Source organism: Suricata suricatta, chromosome 8 (genome assembly GCF_006229205.1).
Source record: "Suricata suricatta isolate VVHF042 chromosome 8, meerkat_22Aug2017_6uvM2_HiC, whole genome shotgun sequence".
Lineage (NCBI taxonomy): Eukaryota > Metazoa > Chordata > Mammalia > Carnivora > Herpestidae > Suricata > Suricata suricatta.
In genome coordinates this window covers 5,543,812-5,561,781 of record NC_043707.1, presented here as the reverse complement: position 1 = coordinate 5,561,781, position 17,970 = coordinate 5,543,812, and the positions used below count along the sequence as shown (strand labels likewise).

The 17,970-nt window shown below is 39.9% G+C and overlaps 1 long non-coding RNA gene across 1 annotated transcript in view; it reads left to right on the top strand.

Moving 5' to 3' along the window:
* Positions 1–1,428: 1,428 nt before the first annotated feature.
* Positions 1,429–17,970, top strand: part of LOC115298245 — a 20,154-nt gene continuing 3,612 nt past the window's right edge. The window contains exons 1-2 of the long non-coding RNA XR_003911680.1: positions 1,429–1,529; positions 13,520–13,621. This is a non-coding gene — a long non-coding RNA (uncharacterized LOC115298245). The remainder of the gene's footprint in view (positions 1,530–13,519; positions 13,622–17,970) is intronic.

Genomic DNA, 17,970 nt, shown 5'->3' with positions numbered 1-17,970 from the left:
TGTCATCTCCCAGGAGAATGTCCTCACAACAAATTATTAGCCCAGCTCTATTGATCATCACCCAAATGGCAAAAATCTCAATAAATTTCATCTGGACCTTTACGGAAACCTCCGAAATGCATTACGCCCCCTCTGCTGACCACCGTCTTTACGACCGCTATTGTATTTGCAGGCAGTCAATTTGATACAGCATAACAAACTGCCAAGTGCTAACGTGATTCCCTCCATTACTGAGGCCCATGTATTAAATTTAGTGAAGCACAATATCAGACTTCAAATATTGCAAGGCTTAGGATTGAATGCCGCAGAGCCTAATGTTATCAACCTGACAAATACACTGACATATTAAGTAGCAGATCATGTATTCATATTTGGAACTGATGTTGTTTTTCTGTGTAGCTGTATATTTTTTGGATTAGCCATGATATTTCAAAATGAACATTATGTTTCCAAGTACAAGGGGGCTGACAGCCAGGAAGCCGCGTTGGTCATTATTTTTCTTTCCCAGCAAATCAATTATCACTTTTCTTAATGATGTGCTGTTACAGGTATAATGAAAGTGTAAGCACAACTCGGGAAAAAAAATGTCATTTTTAGAAGAAACGGTTTGTTTTTTTGTATTCTTTTGCCTTCCACCAAGGTAAATAAGCTTTAACATTATCATTTTATTCCAAGAGTGAAATGGAAGATTTCTTTGGCATTAATCACATGAATCTCTTCTGGCTTTAAACTAAGACAAGGGTTATTTTCTCCCTTTCCCCCCTTTTGTCACTGAGTCTTTGCATAGTGGAGCAAACCTGCCCAAATGACTGAATTTACTTTAAAAATCTTTTTTCTATTCTAATGCAACTTAAACCATTTTAACCATCTTCTGTTGTGAAAAATGTGCATTGCAATATACTTACCCAATATTCTCATCCCACAATAAAATGTACAATTCACAGAAACTAGAATCTAGGCTCTGAATATCCCAACAGCCAAAACTTGCCAATTTTACTCTCCATGGCTTATATATAAAACAGTATTTTGCCCAAAGTACATATTTCCCTCATGAGACTGAATATGATTTTTTAAATTATATGTTCCGTCTTCCCCTCTGCCCCCTCAAACCTTGAGAATATGATACTAAACCCTCTTCCAGATCATGAATTCTGATACTAAAATCTGACTATTTTCCTACATACAAATCATAGCATCAAAAACCAGTTTTGCAATAATGAGGTCACTCTTGAGAGCCAAGCAAATACCAGGATGCATTAGAACCAGATGGTTTATTTTCTCACTTGAGTCTGCAAGTCAGAATCAGAGGGGGGGGGGGGGGCGGTGTCACTTGTTGAAACTGGAATTCTAGGACTCATCCCAAGATTCTGATTTCCAGTGTCCTCAGTGGGGCTCCGGAATGTGGATGACTTTCACACACCAGGGCGATTCTGATCATCAGCTGGTCGTATAGACACGTGTCCTAAGGTGATAGTTCTCAGTCCTCAGTCCTGGATTCTTGCTTCTTCAAAAGGCACTTTATTAATGGGGTGAGTCTGGGATTTTCCCTTAGTTGGTCTGGTGGGGGTCTGGGCATGTGGGTTTTCTTTACTGTGGCAAAAACCACAGGACATACAAATGATCATCTTCGTTATTTTTAAGTGTGCACTACAGTAATGTAAACGATGCACACATTGTTGCACAACAGATCTCTAGTACATTTTCTTCTTTCAAATCTGACACTCTTTATCTATTAAACAGCATCTCATTTCCCCTCCCTAGGCCCCTGGCAACCACCTCTCTACTTGGTTTCTTTGAGTTTTACTATTCAAAGGACCACATATAAGTGGAATCATGCAGTATTTATTTGTGATTGGCTTCTTTCCTTTATATAATGTCATCCAGTTTAGTCCATGTTGTAGCATATTACAGGATTTCTTTTTTTCCCCCAGGGCTAATAGCCCATCATATCCGTATACTCTGTGGTCATATAGACTATTTCCACCTCTTGGCTAGAATAAATAACGCTGCAATGAACATGGACATGTTAGGTACCAGTACTTTTCAAAGCTCTAATGTGGGATAGAATTACTTTTTTAAAATAGGGTGAAGTCCCTCACCCCTAGAAGAGAGATGTGGCTGTCTGAAAGTTACAGCATTTGGAAGCTTAGAAACAGGGAACATTTATATTCTATGTGTCCCTATATTCACAGAATTGCCAGCAGACCACACATGAAGCCCCTTGCAGGAGGTAGGAGAGTTGATTTGCTCAGGAGCCTCTGGTCAGGTGTAGGAGGGACTACTGGGCTGCCTCTGCCAGCAAGAGACGACTGGCCTGGTCTGAAGGAGACTCTGCCCATTTGAGTAGGGCTCGGCTCTCTGTCAGTGGGGTCGTGCACAGGCAATGTTGCAGCATGAACCTGGGTCCAAATCTCAGCTCCAATCACTTCCCAGTCATGTGACTCCCAGTGAGCTGCTTCAATCATCTCTGTATCAGTTTCCTCAACTATAGAGATTATAAAACCTGTCTGAACAGAAGCAATAGACAGAAAGTAGCCAGCCAGTCCTCGACACTGAAGAGGGGGCACTGTCTGAGCAGAAGCTATTATTCTTATGATAGTAAAAAAGATAATTTAAAGTCATGAATTCCTAAACTTTAAGATGCCTACCTGATTAGATATAAAAGAACTGATCACCCCCATTTATAAGGGAATGTGTCTTCTCCATAGAGGACGGATCATAAACTGAAGACACTCATTGCTGTCCCGTAATGACCTCTCTTGATGGCGTCCCAGAATTGCCTGACAGGTTATCAGTGAGACAAGAAGCCTGGTGCTGGTGTCTCTGCTCTTCCCCTTTGAAAATGCACTGACAATATTGGAGCATGATATTCAAAGGGAATAAGTTTGCCAAGGATGGGGTTCCAGAATAGTGTTCATCTTTATGTTTTCTTTTCAAAATCAGACTTATATTTATGAAGGAAAAGGGCATGAAGCATGTTGCTGGTTATCGAATCTACGTATCTATCCTAGATTACTAGTACTTATCCACATGATTTGTACATTGACTGATAATCCTTTCATTTAATCATTTAAAATATACTTATTATGCACTCTCTGAGTCAGGTCCTATGTTAGGCCATGGGGTGTGGCAATGAATATGGCAACTGTGCTGACTTTGAGGAATTTACAAGCGTGTAAAAGGATGATTATCATAAAAAGTATTAAATGTAGTAATATAACCATGCTCTGAGAATTACAGGAGCAGCTAACTCATTCAACTGGCTTCATAATTATGAATCTTCAAAATATGAGAAAGATTAGACCAGAAAAAGTAGATTCCACACAGAAGGAACCATATGGGTGAAGGCATAGAGACCAGGTGTAGATGGAAGTAGAGAAACACATACCTGATTTGGCATTGATGACAAATAAAATTCAAAGCAGGAAGGGAAAAGCAATGCAGGCTTCAACCTATCACTTTTGGATTCACTCATTCATTATTTATTCATCTATTATCCATCCATCTTTCCATCCATCCATCTATTCACTGTACATCCATTATCTATCCACCCATTTAAATATCTACCCTTTTCCAAAAAGTGTGATAAATGTCTCTTGTAAGCCAGGCATTGTGCTAGCCTCTGAGAATTCAAAGCCTGTGTAAGTAACTCCACTGGACTCTACAAGACACTTAAAGTTTGATATTTCTGTCTCATACAATCAGACATCTCTTTCTAAATCGTTATCCTTATCCAGCTATCGACCAGATGCATAAAATTAAAGCTAAGGGAAACTTCTCAATCTTCTACCTCATGAAACAGAGAAAATGCAACATACCTCGAGGCTCAAGATATGGCTTTCCCCTTGAACTTTACCCCCAATTGTACCTACTACGTCATATAATGAGAAACATTATTTGGGGTCCTGACATCTACATTTCTCCTCCTTCTGAAACGGATTTTCTTTTATTCAACTACCCCTACCAGCTTCTGGTATCTGTGGTTCACATGGGCTTACTTCTCCCCGTTACCTGGGGTGCAGACCTAACCCAAGCCTAACTAATAACAAACAGTACTTCACTGTTCTGGCCAAAGTGATTGATTCAATTGTGGGACCACTTTTCAAGCCAATCCAACCAAACAACATACAAATAAAGAATGGTGTAATAGTTAAAAACTTCAACTCTAGAACCAGACTTAACTTGGTTTTATTCCTGATAAAAGTTTAACTTTGGGCATGTTTCATCATCACAGTGATACACTGATTTAAAAAATGGCCCAAATTATTCACCTATAACTCATCAAGGGCATTTTTCTATAGAACCAGCAATACTCTCACATAAAGTGGTCATCTATTTTCTCGCCCTTTGAATGTGGACTGGGCTCATTACTTGCTCTGGCAAAAAAGAAAAAAAAAAAGACAGGAGTGGCAAAAAGACAGTGTTTCAGTTCTGAGCAGAAGGCCTTCAGCAAGTAGGCAAGAAAAATTGTTTTGTTTGCAGATGACATGATCTTATCTTTGGAAAACCCTAAAGACTCCATCAAAAAAATTGTTAGAACTGATAAATGAATTCACTAAAGTTAAGGGATATAAACTCAACAAACAATCAATTGCATTTCTATATATGAATAACCCAACTGTAAAAGAAAGAACTAAAACAATACTACTTCAATAGCATCAAAAACAATAAAATGCTCAGGGATAAATTAAACCAAGGAGAAGAAAGATCTGAACTCTGAAAACTGTACGACAGTGATGAAATAAACTGAAGAAACAAATACATGGAAATATAGTCCGTGGAAGAATGTTTAAAATGTCCACAGTGACCAATGCCATCTAAGATCCGGTGCAATCCTTATCAAAATTCTACTGACTTTTTTCACAAAAATAGCGGGGGGGCCAGTTTGCACAGAACCACAAAGGACTACAAATAAGAGAGGCAATTTTGAAAAAAGAAGAAGATGAAGGTATCACTCTTCTTGACTTCCAACTATACTACAAACCTCTAATAATAATAATGCTGAGAAAACTGGACATTCACATGCAAAAACATACATGGTTGGACCCATTATCTTACACTACTCACAAAAATGAACTCAAAATGGATTAAAGATTTAAATCTAAGATCTGAAACTGTAGGGGCGCCGGGGTGGCTCAACTGGTTGAGAGTCTGACTTCCGCTCAGGTCATCAGGTTTGCTGCCGTCAGCACAGAGCCTGCTTCGGATCCTCTGTCCCCTCGCTCTCTGCTCCTGCCCTGCTTGTGCTCTCTTAGAAATAAACAAATGTTAGAAATCTTAAATAAAATATCTGAAGCTATAAAACTTTTAGAATAAAGTATAAGGAGAAAGACCCCGGTCTTGGCAACAAGTTTTTGGTATGGTATCCAAGTACAAGCAACAAGAGTAAGAATAAAGAAGTGGGACAAAAATTAACCTAAAAAGACTCTGCATAGCAAAATAAATGGCCAAGAAAATGCAGAGGCAACCTAGAACAAGAGAAAATATTTGAAACATATAAGGAACTCATAGAACTCAGTAGCAAAAGGACTGATAATCCTGAATAGACATTTTCCCAAAGAAGAATTACAACGGCCAACGAGGGCATAAAAAGATGCTGAACATCACCAGTCATCAAGGAAATGCGCACTGAAACCACCATGAGTTACCATCTCACACCTGACAGAATGATTAGTACTGGAAAGATAAGAGATTACAAGTGTTGGCAAGGATATCAAGAAAAAGTGACCAGTGTATACTATTGGTGGGAAAGTAAATTGGAAAAGCCACCGGATGGCCCTTGAAGATATTGTGCTAAGTGAAGTAAGTCAGAGAGAGAAACACAAATACTGGATGACCTCACTTACATGTGGAATCTTTAACGAGTCAGAGTTACAGAAACAGAGTAGAATTATGGTTGCCCGAAGCTGAGAGGTGGGGGTAATGAGAAGATGTGGATCAAAGAGTAGCAACACTAGGTCCTAAGATGCATAAGTTCTGGAGATCTAATATACAGTACAGTGAATATAGTCAGAAATATTGTTTTATGTAGTTGCAACTAGCTAAGGGAGTAGATTTTAAATGTTCAACCACACACATAACACAGTAGTGCAGTGAAGTGAAGAAAGCATTAACGAACCTTATTGTGCTAACCACTTTACCATTTACACATGTACCGAATCATCATGCTGTACATCTTACATTTACAGTGTTATGTATCAATTATATCTCGATCAAGCTGGTGGAAAAAACCTTGAGTACATCTGACCTTTTTCCTTTTTTTTTTTTTTTTTTTGCAGAGTGGTGCCAGCTCACTGTGGCTTCTCTACCTCCAAGGAGAACCAAGCTGGCCTGCTGAGGACACGTTGAGGGGGACATGGAGCAGTGAGCCATGTCAGCCACGGGCACACAAGGGTCCAGGTGACACTTGACCTAGTGACTGCAGCCTCGTGAGCAAGCACAGCAGAGACCACAACTGTCACAGGAAGACTCATGACAAACAGTAGCCGGTCACCGTTTAAAGTCACTACGTTTGGGGCTTGTTTGTTATACAGTGAAAAGTGACAACCATTCTGTGCCTAAATTTTATCATCTTCAAATGGGATTAATCAAGATGCCTATTTTATAATATTGTTGTGAAGATTAAGGGTGATAATAGATCTAATATATACAAAGTACTTAGAAAAGTGACTGGTGTTTGGCACACAGTATTCATTTTAAGGAAATCCTCTTTTTTTTGGTGCATGTATGTGAGAATGTTCAGGAAGTAAGCCTTTGTTTTCCACTAGGGCTGTTTATTTGGTAGAAAGTAAGTCTGGAACTTCTACATCTCTTGAGCCCTCAGAGATCATGTCAACAGAGAGAAGCTAAACAAAATAACAGAAAAGATCCAGATTTCAGGTGATCTATTTATACACCTGGCCCCAGTCTCTCCCTGGTCTTTGCAGTTATGTAAGCCAATAAATTCCCTCTTCTACTTAAGACTGAGTTGTGATTCCGTCACTTGCTACCAATAACATCCTGATTAATATGCTGTTGAAAAAAGTCCTTCTATTATTGCAAACTACCTTTTTTTAAGTCAGGTCATCTTAAGATATATTGAGGCTTCAACTAGCCTCCATGGCCTACAAAGAAAAACGTGGAAGACAAGGACCCATTCCTGAAGAGCATACGACCCAAAGTCCACTGAAACAGCAACAAAAAGCTCATTAATTCCTTAGGTATACACTTAACTGAAATCATCACCACACTTAGATCATCACTTCATTCCCAAGTGTTACTCCACCTTATTCAAGCTCTGGTTTCACGCTGGTCTCACACACACACACACACACACACACACACACCCACCCACCCACTACCCCCCCATATAGGATATATCCCAGAAGATTGGAAAGTAAATCCCTGCCATCAAAAACTGCTGTTTACTAATAAGAAAATATATTTACTTTCTGTATCTTGGTATTATAGTATTTATAAAATAGGGATGATAATAGTACTCAACCCCAAACAGCGATAGCATGTATCAGATAAATTATCATTCATAAACTGCTTCTAACCACAACGGACATATAGGAAACACTACTAGTTACTCTTAATATTGCTGATAATATTGTTATTTTAATCCTCACTCTTCTCTTGCAACCAAACAGGCAGAGATATGTACCGTGGATACTACTACAGATTATCAACAACGCCACAGTTAAAAGATGTACAAAATGCTGAATAACACCAGATTTTGAGGGAAGACATCTGTAATGAGTTCACCCAAACTTTTTTCCCTCTGATTTGCAATCCCACTCAGAGGAATGAGATGACAGCCACCACAGATGACTCTATGGACTACGTCCCTTGTCCACAGCTGTTGAGATCAAAGAATAATTAGAACTTGCAATTAAAATCTGAAGCCACCCCTTATAAGTATTTCAAGTGGGAGCTTTAATAAATTAAGCTTTTTAGAAGAATAACTTAGGTTGAATTCTGGAGCTAAGAATCCACCCCCACTGCTCGGCAGTCTCCTCCATGAAGTGGAATTGAGGAAATCCATCTCTGTGGTTACTGAGAGGAGTCAATGACAGAGTGCATAAGGCATGTGGAACTGTCCCCACCTTCGCACATAGTAAGTGCTCAAAACATGTGTTATCTTCATTTTCCAAGGGAATAAAGCACCTTGTGCTGGAAAACTGCTTATAATCCAAAGGGCTGTGAATTTTTAGCAGAAAACTGAACCTTTAAGCATGAAAATGGCTGATGCTAGTTATCTAACATTTATTGAGCAACTATTTGTTTGACACACTGCTACTGATCTGATCTGAATATACCATCATAGTTAATACCCACAGCCCTGTGGGGAAGACAGCATTTCTACACTCATTTGTATGGATGAGGATGCTGAGGCTTAGGGAGGCTGAGCCCTGTACCCCAAGTCCTATTCCCAATAAGTGGCAGAGATGGAATCTGCACTCAGGCAGTCTGACCCCAAAGCCTAAACACGTGTCCACTGTGCACCCACCTTCCCGCGTCCCATGATAGAAAACCTCTGGGTTCTCACTTTTGGGTTTCTTTAATATGTCAGCATCAACAGAGGGCTCCCTACACTCCAAACCAAATGTTGATCTTAATGAGCCAGCCCCCTCCTTTCCATACGGAAACCTCTACCTCGGAGTGAAGGAGGCGCCGCCTGCTTTCCAGTCCTGTGATTCCAGCTAATGGCACCACTTCTTCCAGGGCTCAGATTTTAATTAGCTCATAAGTCTGTCACTGGCTGGTGAAATATTTATTTCTTAGGAATACAGTTTAGTAATTTATGAATCAGAGTCATATGTAGAAATGGGATACGGACTGTTTCTACACTGGCTGTCTCTTCTCATTGGAAAGTGCAGCGTCCACACTGGGAACCTTCATACCAAACCCAGCTGCCTTTCTCCTATGTGTTGAGGAGTCAGTCTGTTTGCTTGTCTGTTTGCTTTGGGGCATTCTGAACCATTGTGACGTTAATATTTTGGGATGAGATGTGAAGGGAGCTGGCAAATCAGGGGTATAATATACTATCCTGTTGAAGAAGACATTACTGGAAGTCCTTAAAAATCCACACATTATTATTAATACAAAAGAGAATGAACAAATGAAAGAGAGAGAGAAGCAGAGAAAGAAAGGGAGAGAGGAAGGGAGAAGCATAGAAGTATACAGCACATACCTCAAATTACAGATATTCTATTAATGTATGTTGTATCTCCAAATCTATTAAAAACCCTCCTGATATTTGGTAAAAGTCTAAAACCACTATAGGCATTTGGGTCATGTGGCTGTATGCCTAACATTTCTAAAACTGCATATCCTTTGACCTAGTAACTCCACTCTTAGAATCAGTTACACAACACCTGTGCAAAGACAGATGTAGAGTAATATTCATTAATGTAGCATTAATTAAAACATAGAGCTTCCACTCTTGCCTGTCTTCTATCCATTCTCCACTGCAGGCTGTGGGATCTTAAAACAGGAACTGGATCCAGTGACCATCCCACCCACACCCCTGAGTAAACCCATCAATGGCCTCCTTATACTGCAAATTCTAAGTATTAAAAAGTGCATCTTATTGCTGCAAAGTATTATTATGTACATATAAATGTGTTATGTCCAAACAGGCACTGTATTACCTCTATACTAGATCCTAAAGTATGACTTTTTTAAAAAAAATTTTTGGGATGCCTAGGTGGCTCAAACAACCAACTCTTCATTTACATTCAAATCATGATCTCACAGTTCATGGGATTGAGATCCTGCGTCTAGCTTCTGTGCCAAGTGAGGAGGCTGCTTGGAATTCTCTCTCTCTCTCTCTTTCTCTCTCTCTCTCTCTCTCTCTGCCCTTCCCCTGCACAGTCGCATGCATGCATGCACTCTCCGTCCATCTCGCAGGAAAAAGAGACAAACTTTAAAAAACATAATTCTCTGCTCTTCCATTGACTCAATACCGTATTTTTCAGATATATTTTAGAAAAATTAATGGTTATTTTTGAAAGAAAGAGTGCAAGCAGGGGATGGGCAGAGAGAGAGGAACAAACAGAATCCGAAGCAGGATCCAGGCTGTGAGATGTCAGCACAGACCCCAACGCAGGGCTCAAATTCATCAACTGAAAGACCATGACTTGAGGTGAAGTCAAACACCTGGCTGACTGAGCCACGTAGGTGCCCCCATCAGTATTTTTAATCTAATGGACACTATTAGATATTTGAAGGCTATCTCATCCCAGTGTCTACTGGCAGTTTTCAAATGGCTACTGATATTAAACATCTATGTACTTATTTGCCTTATGAACATCTTCTCTGTGAATTGTCCATTCAAGTCTTTCCTCCCCATGTCCCATTTTTTAAATTGGGCTTTTTCTTACTTTTGAGTTTTGAGAGTTCATTACAGATTCCAGATATTGGTCCTTTATCAGAAAGGTGATTTGCAAAGCGTTTCTCTCAGTTTCTCTCTTTCTTATCTTTTGCTTTTCATAGCTCTTCGCAGATTTTTTATTAAAAAAAATCCTTTGTCTGATTGATTTTTCTTGTTTTTGAATTATGGTTTTGATGTCATGCTTAAAAACTTTTTAACTTCCCAGTACATGAATATTTTCTATGTTTTCTTGTAAAATGTTATAGCTCTACATTATACATTTAGAACTAAAGATCCATACTGAATTAATTTTTGCATAAAGTATGAAATGTAGGGCAAGGCTCAAGCATTGTGCATATGGATTTCTAATTGTTCCAATACCATTTGTTAAAAGGAAAATAATTTCTCTCTTGATTTTGCACTTTTTCAAGATTCAATTAACTCTATTGGTATGTATCTATTTCTAAACTTCATTCTGTTCCATTGATCAATGTGTCTGTTCTTTGCCAAACACTACACTATCTTGATTACTCTAAGTTTATATTAATAAAATATATTCATAAAACATAGCAAGATATGTTTATCTGACTTTATTCTTTATTCTTCTTTATTTGGGATATTCTAGTTCATTTATCTTTCCATATGGGCTTTAGAATCCTTATGTGTTATCTACAAAAACAAAACTGCTGAATTTTTCATTTGTATTGTGCTAAATCTTTAGATCATTTTATGGAGAATTAACCTATTTATTACGCTGAGTCTTCTAATCCATGAAACACAGTATTCCTCTATTTACTGAGATCTTTTTTAATTAATTTCATGAGTAGCTTATAGTTTTCAGCATAAATTTTCTTTACATGCTTGTCGATTTATACTTAAGTGTTTCATTTTTTGAAGCACTGTGAATGGTTTATTTTTAAGTTTTGGATTCCAAAGATTTTGTAGTATAGAGAGATATATATTTACATAGTATGTAGATGGATGTTTGTGATTTGACCCTGTATTTTGATGCCATTCTCAATTCATCAGTTCTAAGAGGGTTTTAGAGAGTTCCAGGAACCTTCTAAATGTTGTCTGTGAATACATACATTTTAATTTCTTCCATTATAATAAATGCAAGCTCTTTCTTTTACTTGCCTTACCGCACTAAGATTTCCAGGACATGCCACACAGGAGTGGGAGTGTGGTCCTCATTTCCTTCTCCTGCTATGCACGTGGTCAGAGAATCGGTTTTTGGCAGAAGCTCTTCATCGGGGCGAGGGAGCTCCCTTTGGTTCTCTGTTCAGTGTTTTGTCATCAACTGTACACTCTTTTTCGAGTATGGCCTGGTGTTAGCTTAGAGGGTCCTATTTTACTTTTTTCTTCTTTATCATGTCAACATAGTGAATCAAATAAACTTTTTAAATATGAAATCACTCTTACATTCCTAGGGAAAACCTTACTTGATCGTGCTGTGTTACTCTGGTTATATATTCCTGGTTTTGATTTGTTATTATTTTGTTGACAACCTTTTGCGGCTATCTTCCTATCGTTTCTTTTACTTGTATGTCTTTTACTTGGGTTTGGTGTCAGGTTAATTCTAGCTTTATAACATGAATTAGGATGTATTCCCTCCTTTTCTATTTCTGGAAGAAATATGACTGGGGTATGATTGGTGTTTTTTCAACTTTCAATGTTTGGTAGAATAACAGTGATACATCTGAGTCTATAAATGTTTGTCTTAGAAGGATATTCTAAATAAATTAATTTTCAGGGGCACCTGGGTGGCTCAGTCGGTTAGGCATCCAACTTCGGCTCAGGTCATGATCTTGCAATTTGTGAGTTTGACTCCCCGATCAGGCTCTGCGCTGACAGCTCAGAGCCTGGACTCTGCATCAGATCCTCACTCTCTCAACTCACTGACTCTTTCTGTGTTGCATACCTGCTCGGGCTCTCTCAAAAAATTAACAAACTTTAAAAAAAATTTAAATAATAAACTAATTAAATTTCATTAAAAGCTTTTGGACTATTTAGATTATCTAGTTCATCCTGGTTGAGTTTTAGTACTGATTTTCATGGAATTAGTTTATTTTATCAAAGTTGTTGAATACGTGTACATAGATATTTTATATATCCTGTGTCTTTAATGCTTGTGACTTTTTTGCCATATTCTTCTTTTGTCAGTCTTATATTTATCAATTCTTTAAAATACTTTGAGACAACCACTTTTGGTTTGATTTTCTCTTGCTTCTGTATTTTCAATTTCATTGATTTTTGTTCTCATATTTAGGACCACCTTCTTTCTTTTTATTTTTTCCATTTGCTTGCTCTGAATTTTCTAGTTTCTTAAGATGAAAGCTTAGATACTGATTTGAGAAGTTTCTTCTCTTCTAATAGAAGCATTAAGCATTATAAATTTCCCTCAAAGCACTGCTTTAGCTTCTATCATATATTTTGTATATTTTATCTTCATTTTATTTCAGTTTGAAATATAATTTCCCTGAGATTTCCTCTTGAACCATGGATTCATCAGATCTGTGTTATTGAATTTCCAAGTGTGGGCAGGTTTTCCTATTCATGTTACTGAGTTCTGGGTTCAGTCTACCTTTATCAGAAAAAAAGCGTGACGTGATTTCAGTTCTTTCGAATTGGTTAAGGTTGGTGTTATGACCCAGAATATGGTTTATCTTGGTGAATGGGCATTCTGCTGTTGTTGGATGGGGTCGATTATATATTTCATAGATCTTTTGTGGGGTGAGACTGTAGCTCATGTCTATGGTCTGATTCCATCAAATAGTGACAGAGAGGCTTTAAAGCTCTCAACCATATTTGTGGATTTCTCCATTTCTCCTTTCAATTCTGTCAGGTTTTGTTTCATGTGGTTTGAAACTCTGTGGCATGGTACGTAAGCATTTAGTATTGCTACGTCTTCCTGGCGAATTGACCCTTTTATCATTATGCTGTGCCCCTATATTCCTGGTCACATGCTTTGCTCTGAAGTGCACTTTGCCTGATATTCAGCACAAGAGACAGAGCGAAGGCCAATCTAGCATGTTCTATCTTAACTGGAAATAGAACTCCCTGTGGCATTTTTACATTGCCTGTTTATCTGTCCTATCTCCCACAATAATTTACTCTTTCTGAAGGTAGCTCCTATTATACTTTCTACTACTGTATTTTCAGAGGCTCCCAGAACGTGTACCCCAGTGCAGCTTCTCAACAGCTCTGGTGACTGAGTGAGCAGTCCCCGTGCAGAGGCATGATGACAGCTATCCAATTACACACGTGAGTGTACACACACGTATATGCACAAACACGTACACACATGCACGTGTATGTGTATGAAAAGTTTACTGCCTTCCGTAGACGTGAATGCAGCGATGCCCGGGCGTGGGAATATGTGCTCTATCTGAGTCAAATGCACAGCTGTATATGTGCATGCACACTGCAGTACTGAGGGGAGTCCCGCCGTGGCTTTCATCCATCTACAGTATGAGAAAGGTGACTGTGACCTCTCCTTCGCAGCACCCTCCAGCCAACAGAGCTGGCCAGCTGAGTACACACAATGCATAATAGTGACACGAACGACCACAAAGTTTTTTGCATCATCCTCAAATCATAGGCTACCTCTGACAACAGCTAATGGATTCAGGTAAATTCTCTTTGTGCCAGGCACCAACCAGGCTTATAGTTCATTCTTTCTCTCTGCACATGACTTTACAAGACTCTTGAGGTGTCCAGACTTCAGGTTGCTTACCACTATGACTCTCTATCACCTGACATTCATGCCTTTGTGAACTTTCCTGCCATTGAGTCTGGGTCTAACCTGCAACTAACTTTCAACTGAGGAATACAGCACAGGTGATAGGGCATTTGTGATTACATGTACATCATTACATAAGATAACATCTCTTGCTGAAGTCAGTGTCTCTCTCTCCCCACCTCCCTCTCTCTTCCCCATAACTCCTACCCCTCTCTCTCCTTCTGTTTCCTTTTCTCTCTGACTCCATTTCTGGCTTTGAAGAAGCAAGCTGCCATGAATCTCATAGCCACAAGGAAATTAATTCTGCCAACAACCTGAGAGTACTTGGAGAAAGCTCCAGAAAAGGCTCTGATGAGAATCCAGTTCTGGCTGATACTCTGATTGCAGTCTGCAAGATCCTAAGCAGAGAAACCAGCTCAGCCATGTGCCCAGAAACTACAAGATGATAAATGTGTACCATTCTAAGCGTGTGGTAGCTTGCAATGCAACAAATACAATACAATGCTTATAAAGCTCTAAGAAGTATTATTATTATTCCCATTTTCCAGATGGGATAATGACAATTCTTGAAAACTGAGCCATTTCTCCAAAGTCATACATGAAGCAAATGATTGAGCCAGAATTCCAACTTGCTCGTCTGACTCCAGAAACTGTGCTCTTAATAACCACCTTACATGGGCTCCCTCCATGTCCCATGGCCATAGAAACATAGAATATTAGGGTTGTTAACATATTAGCATTGATTCAAAAGTACTCCCAAAGCTCTCTGATCAAAATCTAAAAATAAGTTAGGCTGTACAATGAGTGGAGGACAGTTTTCTTCCCCCCAGTCAATGAACTTCCTATAAAACTCCAAATATTTAACGTGGCTTAAAAGTGCCATCATGTTCTGAACTCTCGCTATTTTTCCAACTGGTTATGCCTCTGCCTTTTCTTTTCAGCCTTCACTTGGTTTTCCATCCTTCAACAGATGAACACCTTAAAGTTGCACACATGTATCATGATTTCTGTTGACTGTAGGTCGTTTGCCTAAGGTTTGGCAAGCTGCCCTTTGTCTTTTGTCTAACTCCCTCTTGGCCCAGAGTGCTCAGCTTAGATGACTCCTCTTCCAGGAAATCTTTCCTGCTTAACTCCTCTCAACACCATGTACTCCCACAGAATCCTACACCCCCTCTGCCTAGCACCTGTCACACATTACCTGTCTGCTGACTCCCTCCAGCAGACTGTGTCCTGTGCTGATGCCTAGCACAGTGCCTGGAGCAGAGGAGGTGGGCAGAACCATCAGCCACATGCATGTGGGCGTCTCCAGAGGCCCCCCTTCTCTCTATCTTAAAAGTGAGTAGAGTGCTTCTTAACAAATCCCCCAAAGGCAGTCTCACCGACATGCCCCCACACCACATGAACTGCATTTTCTAATTCCACGGCCCTTGACTCGTGTCGTGGGTTTTCATTCTCTTTTCAAAAATGTTCAGTTTTCAGCATTAATTAACTCACCAAATGGAGATGTACATTAGATGAGAGTAGCAACAAATTCAGACCGTGACTATTTATTGACTATTTATTCTGCTTATGAGGCTTGGCTGCATTCCAATAAATTGGTTTGGGAGGAGAGGTTGGGACAAGCAGAGCTATTGATGCATGTGTCTTAATATCTGTGCCTCAAAAGCACTTTGTGTAACTCCTCACGACCTACTCAGGCCAATTACCACTTACCCCTAGGCTTTCAGAAGCGCAGGAAGGATCTGACTGCTTGGCTGTTTGTGTTTTCTCTGTATCCATAGAGTCAAGGTGGTGAAAGTAAATGTAGATCTAATATGTGGTTGGCAAATGGGACAAAAACATGGAACTATAGTGTATCACGTGGAGAGGTGAGTTTCAGAGATCAATGCTCTCTGTGCCTCAGTTTCCACGTCTGTAAAATGGGCACATAATACCACCCATAAAGGTTACTGTGAAAACTAATTAAGAGGCACACGAAGCACCTAGCATAGTGCCTGACACTCAGTGGTTGTTGAGTGAACGTGAGCCCTTCTAACTATGAGCCTTGATGCAAAGTTGTTACAATAATAAGTCCTCAATAAATGTCACTGCGCATTATCACCATCACTGCTGTCCCACACTTTTCTCAGTGCTTCCCAGGGTGGATATTGAATAAATGTGGTAGGAAGCACCTACAAGGGTCTCCAGGGATCCCTATCCAGGTGTGGCCCGTCCCCTTGAGGGTGAGCCAATGAATTAACTTATTTCTAACAAATATAGTAAAGCAGGAATGATGGGATGTCATGTCCAAGATGAGGCCATAAATTGCCCACATTTCCCATCTTGTTATCTTTTCTTGCTCTCCCTTGAATTGCTCACTCTGGGGTAACAAGGAATCTGTCATGAGGAAGCCTTCTAGAGAGTTCCATGTCAGTGAGTTGGGCAGCAGACCTTGTGAGACCCGCCAACGAGAGCTCAGAAGCAAGTATTCCTCCAGCAGACGCTGACAGGGTTTCTGCCCCGATCGGCACCTCCTGAAACTATGCAAGATGCCCTGAGGTGGCTGGCCCACAGAGACGGTGATAGTAGGTGTGTGCTGTCTTTGGCCACTAGGCTGTGGTGTCATTTGCTATGCACCGACAGACAGCAAGGCCAATGGCAATAGCTTCTAAGCAGGCTGAGCGCAGGGCTTTGTACATCTTATTCACCACCGTGGTTCCATCATCCAACAACATTCCTGGCACACAGCAAGTGCTCAGGAGAGGGTATTTTTCCATGAAGAACACGGAGGTATTTCAAAGATCCATTAACATGGGAATGCCTAGCCCTTACCTGGAGCTTTTCATCAATAATGTAAAGGAAACATACCAGTTTTCTTCACATACGGCCTGACGCCGAATACTAAAAAGAAAATCTTTTTTGACCTTTATTTGAGGAATGTTATGTAACACATCATTTTAAGCAAATGCTTCAGGAAAACGTTCAAATCTTTATCCTATTTGCAACCTCAGACCCCTTCTCTAGGTCCAAAGAGCATTAGCTCCGTAGCGAAGTGACACTTCCCCACCCAGACAATTTTCCAAAGTTCGGTTTGCTCGAAAGCAAACCAACCAACAAATGGGGTGTATTCATCAGTCAGCTTTGGCTGTTGCAAACCAAAGAAGTCGTCACACCAAAAAACGAAAGACAGCAGTAAAGAAAGGCAGAGATGGGCACGTAAACAGAAAGGAATCAGGGCTTCCCATGTGGTTAAACCTCAAACTGGGGTGGGGGGCACAAAGGAAAAAGCTACAGGGGCTCCAGTGGCCAGCCAGGCAGGGAAAGGAAGTGAGAGATGCATGTCAGCCTTGAAGACACTGTGCCCAGGAGGAGAAGGCATTTCAGAACCATTCAAATGACATAAGAGAAAGAACCTGGACTAGGGGAGATGAATATATGGTATTCAGTTTCTCATTAGGCCCATGGTGTTGCTTTCATTTGGAACCATGTTCCAGTGCTAATTTTCACAGTGCTTGAGTGCTTCTTAAAATGAATAGCACTCACTCATGTTTGATACAGACTGCATGGTCCATTTCTGTGCCTTTATTAAAGCGAACAGTGAGCATATACTTGCTTCCCAGGGGGAGAAATTTAGAACTGTTAGATACACGACCTTGGACCTCAACAGCAAAATGGAAGCTCCCCCAAGGATTCACATTTTTCATACTGACTTGGACATAAAATGTCCCAATGTGTACACACAGGCGCACACACACACTCACTTTCCTAGTTGTATTTTGTATTTTGAACACCACATAAGAAAATTCTTTGCCTCTTACAACCAATTCATCTCTTGGGTACAATTAAGAGTTCAAACTCAGTCTTTTCATGTATGTATGTGTGTGTGTGTGTA